At 39.6% G+C, this 14,728-nt stretch overlaps 1 long non-coding RNA gene across 3 annotated transcripts; it reads right to left on the bottom strand.

The window, feature by feature from the left end:
• Positions 1–1,488: 1,488 nt before the first annotated feature.
• Positions 1,489–10,834, bottom strand: LOC107306460. Of its 3 annotated transcripts, none has more exons than XR_004305682.1 (4): positions 10,671–10,834; positions 7,088–7,208; positions 5,815–5,943; positions 1,489–1,633 (listed from the first exon to the last, which is right to left on the bottom strand). It is a non-coding gene; the product is annotated as an uncharacterized LOC107306460 (long non-coding RNA). The 3 variants fall into 3 exon arrangements; XR_001552125.2 differs by lacking the exon at positions 1,489–1,633 and adding an exon at positions 4,480–4,564; XR_004305683.1 differs by lacking the exon at positions 1,489–1,633 and having other exon boundaries at positions 5,722–5,943.
• Between the last annotated feature and the right edge of the window lie 3,894 nt (positions 10,835–14,728).

Genomic DNA, 14,728 nt, shown 5'->3' with positions numbered 1-14,728 from the left:
ACGCAGTGTGAAGGTATTGCTGGTGGCTTCTGGTCCATTCCCATCCATGAAATGGCAAAGCATCACTGGGCTGAACAGATGTGTGTGGAAGGATTCTGGGGCACATTGTTGTGCGGTAATTCAGGGCTGCCTGTGGTTGTTCATTGGAAATGGTGCAGTCCTTCCACAGGACAATAGAAATGATAGATGCAGCTCTGCTCAGCGTTTCCTTATTGATTTTAAGTCTTTAAGAATAACACACACAAAGTTATTTACCATTTCAAAAATTCAGCCTTTCAGAATTCATGCAGCCTTTGGAAGCCAGAGTAGTGAGAATCTCTGTATAGCTTATACACTGCAAACAAAAGATTAAAAATGTCCTCTTTTCCTATTTGTTTTTGGTAGTCTGCTTTCAGCAAAACTGCAAGGAAGCAAAGAGGAGGACTCTAATGTTGCCAAGATATGCACTGCATGAGATACAACCAGAATGCTGCACTATTTTGGCTACCATGTTAATTACTTGTGGGCTAGGAGGTCAAAAGGGAATATCAGAGCATTTCATCCACTCACCTGGTTCTGGGGAGGACAGTACTAAAAAAGTAGGGCAATTTGTGAAGAGCAGATCAACTGTCACAGAATCACGGTATCATAGAATCATAGAATCACTCCAGTTGGAAAAGACCTCAAAGATCATCAAGTCCAACCACAACCTAACCGTAGTACCCTAATTCTAACAACCTTCTGCTAAATTTTGTCCCCGAGCACCACATCCAAATGGTTTTTAAACACATCCAGGCATGGTCACTCAACCACCGCCCTGGGAAGCCTATTCCAGTGCTTAACAACCCTTTCTGTATAGAAGTTTTTCCTGATATCCAACCTAAACCTTCCCTGGTACAACTTCAGGCCATTTCTCCTCATCCTGTCACTTGTCATCAGTGATCAGAGACCAACCTCACTCTCTCTGTAAGCACCTTTCAGATATTGGAAGAAAGCGATAAGGTCTCCCTTCAGCATCCTTTTCTCCAGACTAAACAGCCCAGTTCCTTTAGTTGTACCTTTCAGGGCATATTCTCCAAGCTTCACAAGCTTTGTCCCTCTGATCTGGCATGAACTTTGTAATTCAATGTAGAAAAACTGTTTTTCTTCAGAAGACAGAAGTAATTTTGCTTGAGAAGTCACTGTTTTACCAGTTACTCAGCAGCAGAGCAAGAATTCCCAACACTTATCTCCTGTGCACAACAGCCCTTTTAATTTGATGAAATATTTAAAGAAATACCTTTTGCCTAGAAAGTTCTGACCAGAGAACTCCAGACAGAAAACAAAGATTTTGAAGGAGTGAAGGAAAACAAAATGTTAGAAAGAAAAATGTGTGGTTGTGCAGGATGATCTGCCAACAGAATCTCTACAAGTGGGTGCTAGCACCAAGCCATCCACGAGTACCAACCTCCTCTGGTCATGCGCTCCCATCCACACAGCTCTGGCTGCCCACACACCTTCTCCGTCATTTCACTCCCACTGATCTCTCCAAGCACAGTGATTACTCTCTGCCTTTCTCTGTTTATTCCTTTCTTGGTGTTGTTTCAGCTCTCTCATTCACTCTTCTTTTTACTTGTTTGCTTTCTTCAGGGAATTCTTTGCATTTTCACTTCAACTGAAATAAAAAATTGTCTGATTCAGCCCTACAGTCTGTCATACCAAATTTTAGCTCTGAGTGGCAGATTTTAAAAGTTTAATGTGTTAATACACTTTGGGGAGTATTATGATGAAGAGTAAAAAGGTAAAATCTATCTGAGCAGCACTTGCACATTTCCTTGCTTGCTTATGGCACCTGGATATTTAAAGACAGTTTTTTTTCAGAAGACATTTGTTTCTTACTTGTGACAAAATATTCTTTATTGACTTTGTAATCTTTTCTTCAGACTTGAAAGTATCCATAAGAAACCCACTCATTGGTGGCAAATAAAGAATTAGACTGAATGGTTTGTCATTTGTAATGAGCTATATTTCTATACTTTTCATCAAAGGCGCTGCTAAAAGAGTTAATTATGCATAGAAAAATTATTATTTTTTCCAACAAAATTTATATGAACATTTTCAAGCAAATGAAAGTGGTCTGCACATGTATTGAATATTGCTGGAAATAAGTTGATGTATAATGCATCCCTGAAATAGAAATTGCAGTCTGTGAAACGAATTCATTAAGAACATTTTCAACTATATTTAAAGTACCCATACAAATAACTCCAAGTAGGGATCACATAGAACTACTTCAGTGTTCATTTTTCAGACTTTTCACATTGGAACTACAGTTAGTGTACACATAATCATGTGCAGAGACAACATAGTATGCATACCTGATTATCTGACTTTGAGGCATTCATTTTTACACTGGCAAATATAGAAATCCAGAAGAATTTTAGAAAAACTAAAAATGATTTCACACCAAGGAACCTAAACTACATGGAGCCTGAGGAGCCCCTGCTCCATTTCAAGACTGAAGGATGTTCTGAATGCCCGTGAGTGTCCCAGCACAAAGCTGGACCAACATGCCCTTGTTTGTGTGAGACATGTACAGACTGTGTCAGCTTCTGTTTCAGTGCAATCACACTGTTAGTCAGTGTTTATGGGAAAACCTTGTCTATTCTATTCTATTCTATTCTATTCTATTCTATTCTATTCTATTCTATTCTATTCTATTCTATTCTATTCTATTCTATTCTATTCTATTCTATNTTCTATTCTATTCTATTCTATTCTATTCTATTCTATTCTATTCTATTCTATTCTATTCTATTCTATTCTATTCTATTCTATTCTATTCTATTCATATATTCTATATGGTTTAGTGGCTTGTGGTAGCAATGGTAGTGGGAGGACAGTTGACTAGATGGTCTTGTAGGGCCTTTCCAACCTTGTGATTCTATGATTCTATCATATGTGCCCCACAATACTATCAGTGACATCCTCTTCACTAAATGGCTAAGCATTTTCAGCATTGAAGTCCCATAATAACTGCAGGACAGAGTAATACTCTGTGTTGGTTGTATATTCCTTTCTTGGTTCTGCAGTATGGGTTGGATGGATACTCATGCAAACATTTCTGAATCACGGGGCTCTAAATAAATGGTATCTTCCATATCTTCCATCTCAGATCTGTTGGGTTCATGGTAATATTGCTCAATGTAATGCTAACCCAAAATATCTGAGGAAAGTGGTATAGACTAAAATCTTTCCTCTCTGAAGAATTCCCTTGGCAGGTTATTCAGTTGGCTTGTACCACTTAGCAAAGCTACAATACAGATGAATAATGATAAGGTATCTGATCCACAGTCACAAGGATTGAAGTACTTAAGTATTTCCCCTCTGTAATGTCCCTCATCTGACAATTGCCAAGACTAATCAGTCCACCTATTACAGAGACAATGATCTTAAACCAAAAAATAAAGTGACATCTTGTAAAATTTGTACTCCATGTGACATACATAGTTTTTATTCCTAAATTAGGAAAGACTGATTAATCAGTTTCAAAAAGAAAACCCTTTGTGAACCTGAAGTCCTTATTCCCCATAATTATTCAGAGGTTTGCAGTAGCTCTATCTGGATTGCTCTTTCTATTGTCTTGTTATTGGTATGGATTTCCAATGGAAAACAACAATGTGGAACAGAGACCATAAAATGTGTTTATCTGCCATTCACTTTGAGCACTGTAACAGTTTGGTATGCAGATGCATTTCTCATTTGATTTCAGTGCTGTACCAGAAAGCTGACTTGCATTTTATTTGGCTAAAATATGATTTCTGGGATGTACAGTAGGTTCTCCAGAGCCATGCATGTTTTAATTAATGTAACACTTACTTCATATGCCTGTTGAGAAGCTTAATTCATTCACTCGTTCAGAGGCAGGTGGAAAACAATGAGTAATCACAAAATATTGCCAGCAGTTATTTTGGCCAAAAGTTGATGGCTCGACTAACAAGAAACTGGCAGCATTTTGTCAGAAATATTGAGTACACTGTGTTGTAAAAGGAGTCTATCCTGTGTATCAGTAAATTCACTGTTACAAAAATCATTCTGCAGCACATCCACATCTCTCTCACCCAAAACAGCACCTCAACACTTAGCTGAGATCAGCAGTATGTGTGGGAAAGCTCTGAGATCAGCAGTATGTGTGGGGAAGGCTGGAGCTTGGCTCACTGAATGCAGACAGGCCATCACATGCTGAGAAAGCCTGTTGTCCACATCTGCCATCACCACCACTCCACAGTTCTTGTAATGAGAATTCATAAGGGATTATCTACAAGTGCTACTTCCTTGCAGAGGCCTCCATGGTTTGCCACCCACCCAGACCTCCAGACTGCGCAGCTCAGCAGGGTATGGGTAACAGGCAGGATGATTTCTGTTTGGACTAAGTCAAAATGACATTTCTCTTAGCTGAATTCAGGTCAACCTGCACTTCAGGGTTAAGCCAGGCTAGAGGACGGTATAAGAAGCAATTTTCTGGAAGAGTTTCTGGTGATTTTTTTCTGTGCTTTCTCTCTTCCTGCCGCTGATGAAACCTTCTTAGACATCTTCAAGCATTCATCTGAATTAATAATATGATAAATGACATTTTAATGCAGAACCTATTTTCCCTAGTGAATATGCACAACAGCACTCACTGTCTTATTAGATAGAGAAAGATAACCATATTCAGTATCCATACAAATGTGTGGACCACTGCCTGACACTATGTGGCTTGCAGCAGCATACAGAAGTCATAAAAAGAGCAAATCCAGTCCTATACAAATCCCTTACATAATATACTCATGTATATATAAAATGATAAAAAGTTGCTAAAACACTAAAAGGCATTGTAAGTCATTTTGTGCCTGGAATAAATCAATATTTGATTTGGAAAAAAAGAAAAAAGCTTATAAGCATAGCTTTGGAAGTCACTATCAGCTAGGATAGTTGTACTTTGCATCAGGAATTAAGGATCCTTCAGCTGACCCAGTGCTGTTTAGATGAACAGTAAGGTCAAAGAATCTGTGCTGAGCATACATCTGTCCTTCATGAACATCAAGGGAGGTTTCCGACTGCCTCTGGCTACATCTTGTTTGACCTCATGAAAGAAACAGATGGAATAGGACACAAGAACAGCGACCTTCAAAAGTCTACAGGAATCAACTACTGATTACTCCATGCTTGAGGAAAATGTCTTCTTGAGTTGTTTCTTTAGTATTGCCTTTACTAAGCATCAGAAAGAATTAGTAATAAGTATGTCCATCTGAACTGACTACACACATTTTAAACTGGTCCTTTTCATTTCCATAAGCCAATGACCCATCATTGGCAAGGACTTAAATTTTCAAAGTAATGTGATAGAGGTGTCCTGTCATTAGAATCATTAAATATTACCATATTTATGACATATACTTGGTATGATGGTGTTTTTGGTTTTGTTTTGCTTTGTTTTGTTTTTATGATAAAGAACTTTAATTTATATCTTCAGGATGTTTCATTAATTTCAGTTTCAGTTTAAAAAGACAAGGCTTTCTGAAGCAATAATGCTAAGTGCGGCAAAACCTTGTAGGAGTCTCACTGTAGTGTGTAGCAATACTTCTTAAGTGCCTCTTTGTTCAGCTAAAAAAATGAACCATAAGTAGTATGGCAAGGTGAAATCCACACATTCAGCAGTATCTCCTGAAAGACTCAGTCATTTTCAAGTTTTGAGGAAGGTTGATATTTTGGATACCTATGTCTTACTCAGGTACTTTATTTTTCTGGAACAGGGAGGGGTATAGAAGTCTTAAACCTATTTCCAACCAACATCATGGCAATAGGTTAATTCACCTTCTCTTTTGCAGCTCTCTCACGTTGTTAGGGTCTAGAAGGCTCTCCCTGGTTTTTCTGTCTTTCATCTTTCTTTACTCTCTTTTTAATCCTGTATCCTGTGCCAGTTTTCATCAATTTTAGTGCACGCTGTTGGCAACAAAACATTCCATATATTTATTGAAAAATATTTGAACCAAGTGTGTTTTATTTCTGCTATAAGCTCTAAGCCAATTTGTTTTTCTTTCTTTCTCTGAGCCAACTCCTGCAGTTTCTCCACAAGTAAAAAAGGCTCTTTAATTTTAACATTTGTTTTGGAAGTCTTAAGGCACTTCAGAGGAACATGTCTACATATCATTCTTCCCTTCTGTGGAGAGGACTTTTTTGTTACTCCAAGCTTTAAACTATGTTCATTGCTGTCTGCCATGACAACCAAGACAGTTATTCTGCATTAGCATTTGTACTTCTTCTTGCACTGAATTGCTCAAGGAAATTGCACTGAGATAAACTTAAGAATTGATCAAAGATGGGAACCTGGCTCAATCATTATAAGCTACACATTTCTAAAATAATTATGGCAGAATACTAACAGTAAAAACTAAGGATCAAATCTTCAGTTTTTCAGCATTCAGAACAATCTTCTAGTTAAAATAGACAGTGCCTTGATAGCAAGAGATCCTTATTTTTGAGTTGAGTGGCCAGTTCTGTTCTAAGTTTTAACCATTTTGCTAAAATTTAGGCTTTGAGGTGGATGTGTTAGTATCATACTCATTTAAATATAGATTGGTAAGTCATTATTAAAATTATGCCATGAGATTACACTTGTACAACTGGCAACAACAATATCACAGAGTCACAGAATTGTTTGAGTTGTAAGGGACCCACAAATGTCATCTCGTCCAACTCCCCTACCCAGAACAGGGACACCTACAACTTGATTAGGTGCTCAAAGTTCCGACAATCCTGACCTTGAATATCCCCAGGGACCGGGCATCCATCATCTCTCTGGGCAACCTGTGCTAGTGCCTCACTCCTCTTATTGTAAAAAAAATCTCTTCCTTATATCTGATCAGATTTTTTGTTTGAAACCATTTCAAATATTCAAATACTCTTTATAGCAATATGTTTAACAACCTTACTGTGTTATTAATATGAAAATACCCCTTCATTACTTCTTGCACAGTGTATTCATTCATTTATCATAAAGCACCTTTGCTGATGATATGCACACTGGTCTACTTCAAGGTCTTTTACAATGTTGTACCAAATACTCACACTGAACATATGTACTCACAGTAATAGCTACAATCCCTGTTCTTTTTGGATCAGCAGCCATATTTTTTGTTTCAACAGCATTTGAGCTGCTAATATTAAGCACCTTTAATCATCTTTTCTTGTTGCAGAAAAACTTGAACCTAGGAAAGTGCATTGATATCTGTAAGATATCTGTAGGATAGGAGTCAATGCTACAGAGAGAGCATACTTAGACAGAATCCAACAGAGACCAATAATAATAATAATAAAGTGAGCATATTTTGTTTTCATTCTGCAAAAGGAATTTTCTTTCTCATCATTTTTATCTCAAATGGCAAGCAGAAGAGACTTGAATTGAGATAAATAGTGTAGAAATTATTTTCCTGCCCATCTACTGCAGGCTAAACACTTCTGTCTAGAAGGCAATAGAAGACATGGATGATCTAATAATGGCTTGTTACTTACCCCCATATATCTTTGCCTTTTTTTCAGATTGTTATATAAAATTATTGAGCTATTTTTTTAATAAATAACCCAGCATTGAGGTAAAAATGTCAAAAATATATGGAACCTTAATTAATTAGTTATTAATTTTGTATCTCTACAGAAATATTAAGCACTTGCGTCTACACTCATAGTACCAAGAAACAGATTTTGATCATGTTTCATATTGTCAAGGGTAATTTACAAAGCCTTCATAGTGACTGAAGGTAAGAGGGAAAAAATGCACTGAGTGAGAAAGAGAATAAATTACCGATGTCTGCAAAAGACACAGTCCCAATGAAGCTATACGGGTATGTATAAATAAATGGAAATATACCCAGGTATTTCCCTGGCAATTACATGTAACCTATCGTAGGCAAACTATCCCCTTTAGAGGAGTCAGGCAGGTGACCCATGCACAGTTATGAAGTCATATTGCTTATATTGCTCACAAAGTGCGCTTTAGTCCTACTAAACCAAAAAGCATTAGAAAAATTTGATTTGCTTGTTACATTATCCTGTGTGTAGTCAAAGCTGAGCTTTACTACAGTTTATATGCAATGCAAGTATCTATGTAATTTAATCATCAGATGAAATGGTTATATCTTTCCAAGAGTCTTTTGTAATAGTACTTATTTAATTATTGTTCTGAGTTAGGTATGCTACTGTGTTTAATTTAATTCACTGAATTTAATAAATACTTCTGTAGTGCTCATCATTGGAAAATATTATGGCTACATATCCAGCAAAGATAATTGAAGCTTCCTACATATCCTACTTATTTAGGTCTAATAATATCCTTCGTATAACAACCCCTAAAATCTAAATGGAGTAACAGTCTAATCACTCAACAAGTAATCATAAAACAGCCCATCACACTTGACCTATAATCTTATGCATTAGAATATTGTTATTACACTTTTGTCTTTGTTCTGTAAATGTTTTAGTGCTTAACACTCAAAAATGTTGCATTTTGCACTGTTTGAATATGTATACACACACATGCAATCTGCTATAGTATCATCCCTTCTCTCACTGGCAGACTCCATTTTTGTATTCTTGTTATATTTATCTATATATGTTTAGTTCATCATGTTCAGTTCTAATAAAATGCCATGGTTTTTGCTTAAAGAAGCAAGAATTGTCATACTGTACCTTGAGATAAAAACTGCAATTATTAATTATATTAATAATTAATTCAATTATTAGTTTAATTGAATTCTGAATGTGAAAATAAATAAACAAACAAATAAACAAATAATGTTTGAGTTCATGAAGGAGAGCTACGGTAATGGCCCACTTGTAACTGAAACCAAAAGCTACTTCTTCCCTTGGAACAGCTGAAAGCTTGATGCTATTCAGACGCAAATAGTACATTTGATTTAAAAAATGAAAGAATCTACAAGATTTTGTTAACTCCAGCCCATAACTGAAGTGATCTCAGTCTGTACTCCAGTGATTCTCACATGAATGATTCCCTCTGGTCTTTCCTCCTAAGTTTACGCCAGGGTCCTTACCACCACTGCTAGTGCTGATATTGGTGGGCTCCTGCTGGCTGTGGAAGCATGGGGCTGAAGCAGCTCATAATCACTCAGTGGGACACAGCCAGTTGCCACCTGCAGAATTCCCTTCTCCCCTCCCTTCCCCTCTCCCTCTCCTCTCAATACAGAAGCACAGAATGGGAAAACCCAAGCAGCTCTTTCAGAAGAATCTTCCATGCCTCCACTTAAACCCTGTCTAGACAAGCTGTGCTTTATTTTCACAGTGAGGGAACCCAGTGTGTCCACACACAGTGTGAGCAGCCCATCTGCTCATCCTGTTACTAAGCATAGCACTGAAGGCTGTCTCAAGGAATACATGGCTATTGTGCATGCTGTTATGTCCTGGGAGCTGTCTAAGGTACAAAATATGTGGGGGCCCATCTGTCTGCACATGTATCTTGTTGCATGCTCCGTGACAATCTCTCCCATGAGAGACTGCCCATGAAGCCCATTGCTTTCATGCTCCCTAGGCTGACAGCAAGCCAAACCTGTGGGCAGGCCTTTATAAACCAACCCACTGGCTGTTTGTCATATATCACTGCTATAAACAGAACTGGTGTGTTTCTACTGCCCTTCTGTTTCTTCCTATCCACTGCAAAGAGATGAGTTAGAGGTATCCAGGGATGCAACGAAGTATTGAGAGTAAGAGCTTTGTAAGTAAGTGCTTTGTGCCCTGTCACAAGATACTTTTCTGCATCAGACGGGCACCCACTGGTCCTTGCAGATCTCTAATTGTGTCTTCTAAAGGTCAGCACCCCTGGCTGGTCTGCAGGAAGCACAGGGAAATACCTACCCAACCTGCACTTAGCAAAATGCCTTTATTTTCACAGAATTGTAGGGGTTGGAAGGGACCTCTGGAGATCACCATGTCCAATCTCCTGCTAAAGCATGTTCCCCACAGCAGGTTGCACAGGAAAGTGTCTAGGAGGGTTTTGAATATTCCCAGAGAAGAAGACTCCACAGTCGCCCTACGGCAGCCTGTTCCAGAGATCTGTCACCCTCACAGTAAAGAATTGTTTCCTCACATTCAGATGGAAATTGCTATGTTTCAGATTGTGACTGTTGCTGTCCTGTCACTGAGCACCACCAAAAAGAGCCTGGCCCCATCCTCTTGACACCCCTCCATTAGATATTTGTGAGCATTGATAAGATCCCCTCTTAGTCTTCTCTTCTCTAGGCAGAGCAGCCTTAGTTCTTTCTCACTTGGGAGCTGCAGAACTGCCTTGGCTGCTCTGCTGAAATCACCCAGCTGTCGCTGCACGATGCTTTTGAATGTCAAAAAAGGGTTTAAACTGATCTAAACTATTGCCAGTGTACAGAGATATTTCCTCAAGGGTCTTTCAGCTTCTTACATATTCAGCTCTTGCTTTTGACATATGCTTGTAAAAAATCACAGTCATTTCCTATTTGCAAAAGCATCAACAAAGAGGAAGCGACTGTCGTTTCGTGTTTTGCATCTTGACACAATCAGTCCTGTTTTGTATCCTGCACATACGCACTGCATAACACAAGCAAAACACCAGATTATTTCACTGATATGTAGAGAGCTTCCAGATACAATCATCTGATCACCATTGTTGAGATCTGTTCCTGACCCACCTCTGCACCCCAGGTGCCATGTGCCATGTGCACAGCTCTGCCTTTGTACTTTCCATATCACAGCATTCCTTGCAGACTCACCACACAGACTACACACACTGCTTGAGCAGAGTGGTTTGAATGGGATATGCAGAAGCAACCCAGCAACAGGCCCTTGTCTCACCTCTTTCTTGGAACAGAATCCATGTTTCCTAGAGACCACAGCAAACACAATGCACCACCAGCTACAGACAGTGCTGAGCTGGGACGGCAACCCCGCTGCCCTCCTGCTCCTGCTGCAACATGCTACGAAGGCAAGTCTACATGCCTTTCAGACCTCATTGTAAGGTATTTTGCCTGCTGCCAAGGGATAGGACTTATGCGAGTTTGGAGGCAGGTGTATTTGTGGTTTGCTTGCTGCTGGCTTACATGCAAACTCTCTGCTATCTACCGGGGAGGCTGGGTTTGGTGTTATCCTGGTTTCCTTGGCAATTGCATTCTGGAGGTCTGGCTGTGCAGGTTTAACATTCATGTTTCAAAAGAAAAAGGGAGAAGAAACCACCAATTTCAAACTGCAGTATTGTCCTTCAGTGATGTTCAGCCCAGGGCTTTCCTCAGACTTTCAGTCTTTTGCAGTACAGTTTGGTGTGACTGTGTCACAAGAAGTCACACTCTGAAGTTCTGTTAGTCTCCATGAATTTAAAGTCTGTTTTTTGAACTAAGAGGTTTATATATTAAACTGCAGTTGTGTAAGTATATGCTGCCCATGTAGCACTGACTCCAGCTCCAGAATTCCTGAAACCCTTTACCACTGCTTTTCACATGGGAAAAAGGAGACAATACCCTACAGATAGCCACGGTATGTTATGCTTATTTATTCAGATTTCTCATTAGCAAATTTATTCTTATTATACAGTTGTAAAGGCTGTTACAGCATTAAGACACTATAGACATTTTTGGACACAAATTTCTGGTTTTGACCACACTGACACATGAATACTAACTTTGAATAGGTTTTATTTGACACTCTAGGAGTCAGATTTCCTCCTGGTAAATGAGATTTATTGGCTATGAGTTTCAGTCTGGATACTCTCACTTGACATGCCTTCATTTGCCATGCTTATGCTAACAAAAATTCCACAGCTTTTCCTTGAAGACTGTAGTATCATGGAATAGTAGACTTGTTTGAGTTGGAAGAAACCTGTAAAGTCTATCAAATCTGACTCCTCTGCACTTAATAGCGGCACTTACATCTCCATCAGGTCCTCAGAGCCCCATCCAGCCTGACCTTGAATGTCTCCAGGAACGGGGCATCCACTGCTCTCAGAAAAAAAACCTTCTTCCTTATATTCACTCTAAATCTCCCCTCTTTAAGTCTACCCCACTTCCCCTTGTCCTATGATAACAGACCCTGAGAAAGTGTCTGTGCCCTTCTTTTTACAGCCCCCCTTTTGTTACTCTAAGGTCACCCTCAGGTCTCCCCATAGTCTTCTCTACTCCAGGCTGAACATCCCCAGCTCTCTCCTCATAGGAGAGGTGTTTCATCCCTTGGTTCATTTTTACAGCCCTCCTGTGGAGACACTCCAACATGTCTCTCCTGTACTGAGGACTCCAAACCTGCATTCAGTACTCCAGGTGAGGTCTCACCTACACAGATTAGAGGGACAGAATCACCTCCCTCAGCCTGCTGGCCATGCTTCTTTTCATGGAGCCTAATATATAGTTAGTTTTCTGGGCTTAAAATGGACACATCTGCTGGACTGGCAGCCAAGGGAGCCAGGGACTCACTTCTCATTTCTATGTCAGGCATGGCCTGCCCTGCAGCTGTGGCCACTGCTGCTGACATCCTCTTCATGGAGACAATTCAGCCAGACAAGAGCAGGATCTTTAATCCTGGATTTGAAATCAGGCTTCTCTGAGAAATAAACCCCAGTTCCACTCCATGTTGGATCTGGCAGTTTGATTAAGACATAGAAACATAAATCTATCTAAGCAGAGACAGCATACTGCTCTGAAAAATGTCTAAAATGGATTGAGGGCATGATTATAGCCCACCTGAAACTGCTGGATCTGTTACCTGATCACCAGTCTTCTGCTGCACGCAGCAAAGGGTGACCTTTGGGCTTCAGACAGTAGTGGACAGAGCAGCAGCCATTGCAAAACATTCATTGGTGCTCTATACAGGTGAATGCTCAAGTACAGAGTCTAAATGTACAGAAGTGTTTGACTCTTCTGAGATTTGCTTTGCCTAGACTTCTTCATTATCCTTACTTGCACCTTCATTTTGAGAGGCTTTTCAAGATTCAAACAGGCAGAGCAAGCTAGTTAAAGTGTTCACAAGCATTTATTTGTCTTTGCCAACAAGACTGAAGCTCACTGAATAAAAGGGGAAAAACTCCTGCAATTACACAGTTTCTTGCAAGCCAAATCCACACACTGCACAGTATTGCAGACTAGCTTCTCTCAAATTACTTTCTGATTTAAAGTGTTCCGTGGTCATTTGATATACTTGCTTTTAGAGCATTACACATTTATGTCACCAATTTGCTGTGGTGATAAGAATGTGAAGGAAACTGTATTACTAATCTTGACATCTTGCACGTGGTGGAAATGCAATAAAAGGAAAGGTTTTAGCTCCAGTTTTTGAGATTTGATCCCTTGTCAAAACAGAGGTAGGGACCAATTGCTGAAGGTTGTGTCCTATGTTTGACTGCTGGAAGATCACTTGATGAAATGTGTCGTATGGGCAGTCCAGCCAGATGAGAGCCCTCAGGGTTTTGCTACCTAAGGAAGCTGAAGTAATCCAGCTAAGGGATGCACCGACAGTGCAGCCAAGGAGAAAAGGCTGGCTTGTCCTAGCCTGACGCTCATGTCCCCAAACCAGCTATAATGTTGGTGTTTTCCATAACACTGAGTCCCCTGCTCAGTTTGCGTGGCCACAGCAGGAACCACAGCTATCATGCAGCTGCCCACACGCCGGGAATACAGCTTCTAGCTTAGTGGCTGGCAGTGCTGTTAGCACTCAAAATGTGAGTGATTTTCCCAGAAAGTACTCATTAGTGCTTGTTTTCCCTGCTGTTAAATGATGTGCTTGATGGTACCAAATAACATACTCAACAAGTCTAAGCAGAGCTCTGTGAGGCATGCCAGATCAACTGCTTGCTTTGGTATTGGAAAAAGGAGCTCATGTTTCAACCTGGTTTAAATAAAAATGCAGGAGACAGATTCTAGCTAGGCACAGCAGTGGTCTGATAGAACCATTTGCTGAACTCCTTCGATCTTTATCATTGCTTAAAAACCTCCTATTCAGCTGATGTTATCAAGGAATTGATAATGAGAGCATCAGGGTTGTTTAATTCATGACAGAATCTGTTAGGCAATGCTGACAAATCATATCTGTGGATATACTAAAAAACCTTCATTATCGGCTAAAGCAAGTAACATGCCTGGGGTTAAATTCATCAAATACTTTCTACTTTACCACCATTTTTGGCTGTCTGCCCTTTGCCCACTGATTTGCAGTCCATGCTCTGCTGCTTCTTGTGAAATGGTGTTGAGGAGCAAGGCCTCCAACTCCAACACCATTCAAAATCCTTGTGATCACTGTTGGGGTTGGATGGGCTCCTGAGGCATTTAAGATCATCTCTTGTGTGACAGTTCTACAGTCCAGAAAGCCATCAGCACATCTGTGTGCTTTATCCAGATTACAGCCACATTGAGCTGCACTTACAATGCTACATCCCCCATTATTTTGCTGTACATTTTATTTTGTGGGCAGATGTATGCATGTCTGTTGTGTGTTGATTATTTAAGAGGCTATTCAGCAGCTATGTAATTATGTACCTATTTTATAGCCTTATTTCTCTTCATGCAGAAGATTTAGTAATTATTTATTTGACCAACATTGAGGTAAGTTCTCTGCAGCATATAATATAAAAATCAGCTAATAATTCATGGGTTTTATAGATATATAACAGCTAAAAATAAACAACTTGACATATTTGACCTTGGCTTGTTTGTAGCTACAAGGGATAATAATTTTAGAAAAGGGTCCTTAAATTCAGTACCCTTGGACATAC

Source organism: Coturnix japonica, chromosome Z (genome assembly GCF_001577835.2).
Source record: "Coturnix japonica isolate 7356 chromosome Z, Coturnix japonica 2.1, whole genome shotgun sequence".
Lineage (NCBI taxonomy): Eukaryota > Metazoa > Chordata > Aves > Galliformes > Phasianidae > Coturnix > Coturnix japonica.
This window is presented reverse-complemented; position numbering and strand designations above follow the sequence as displayed.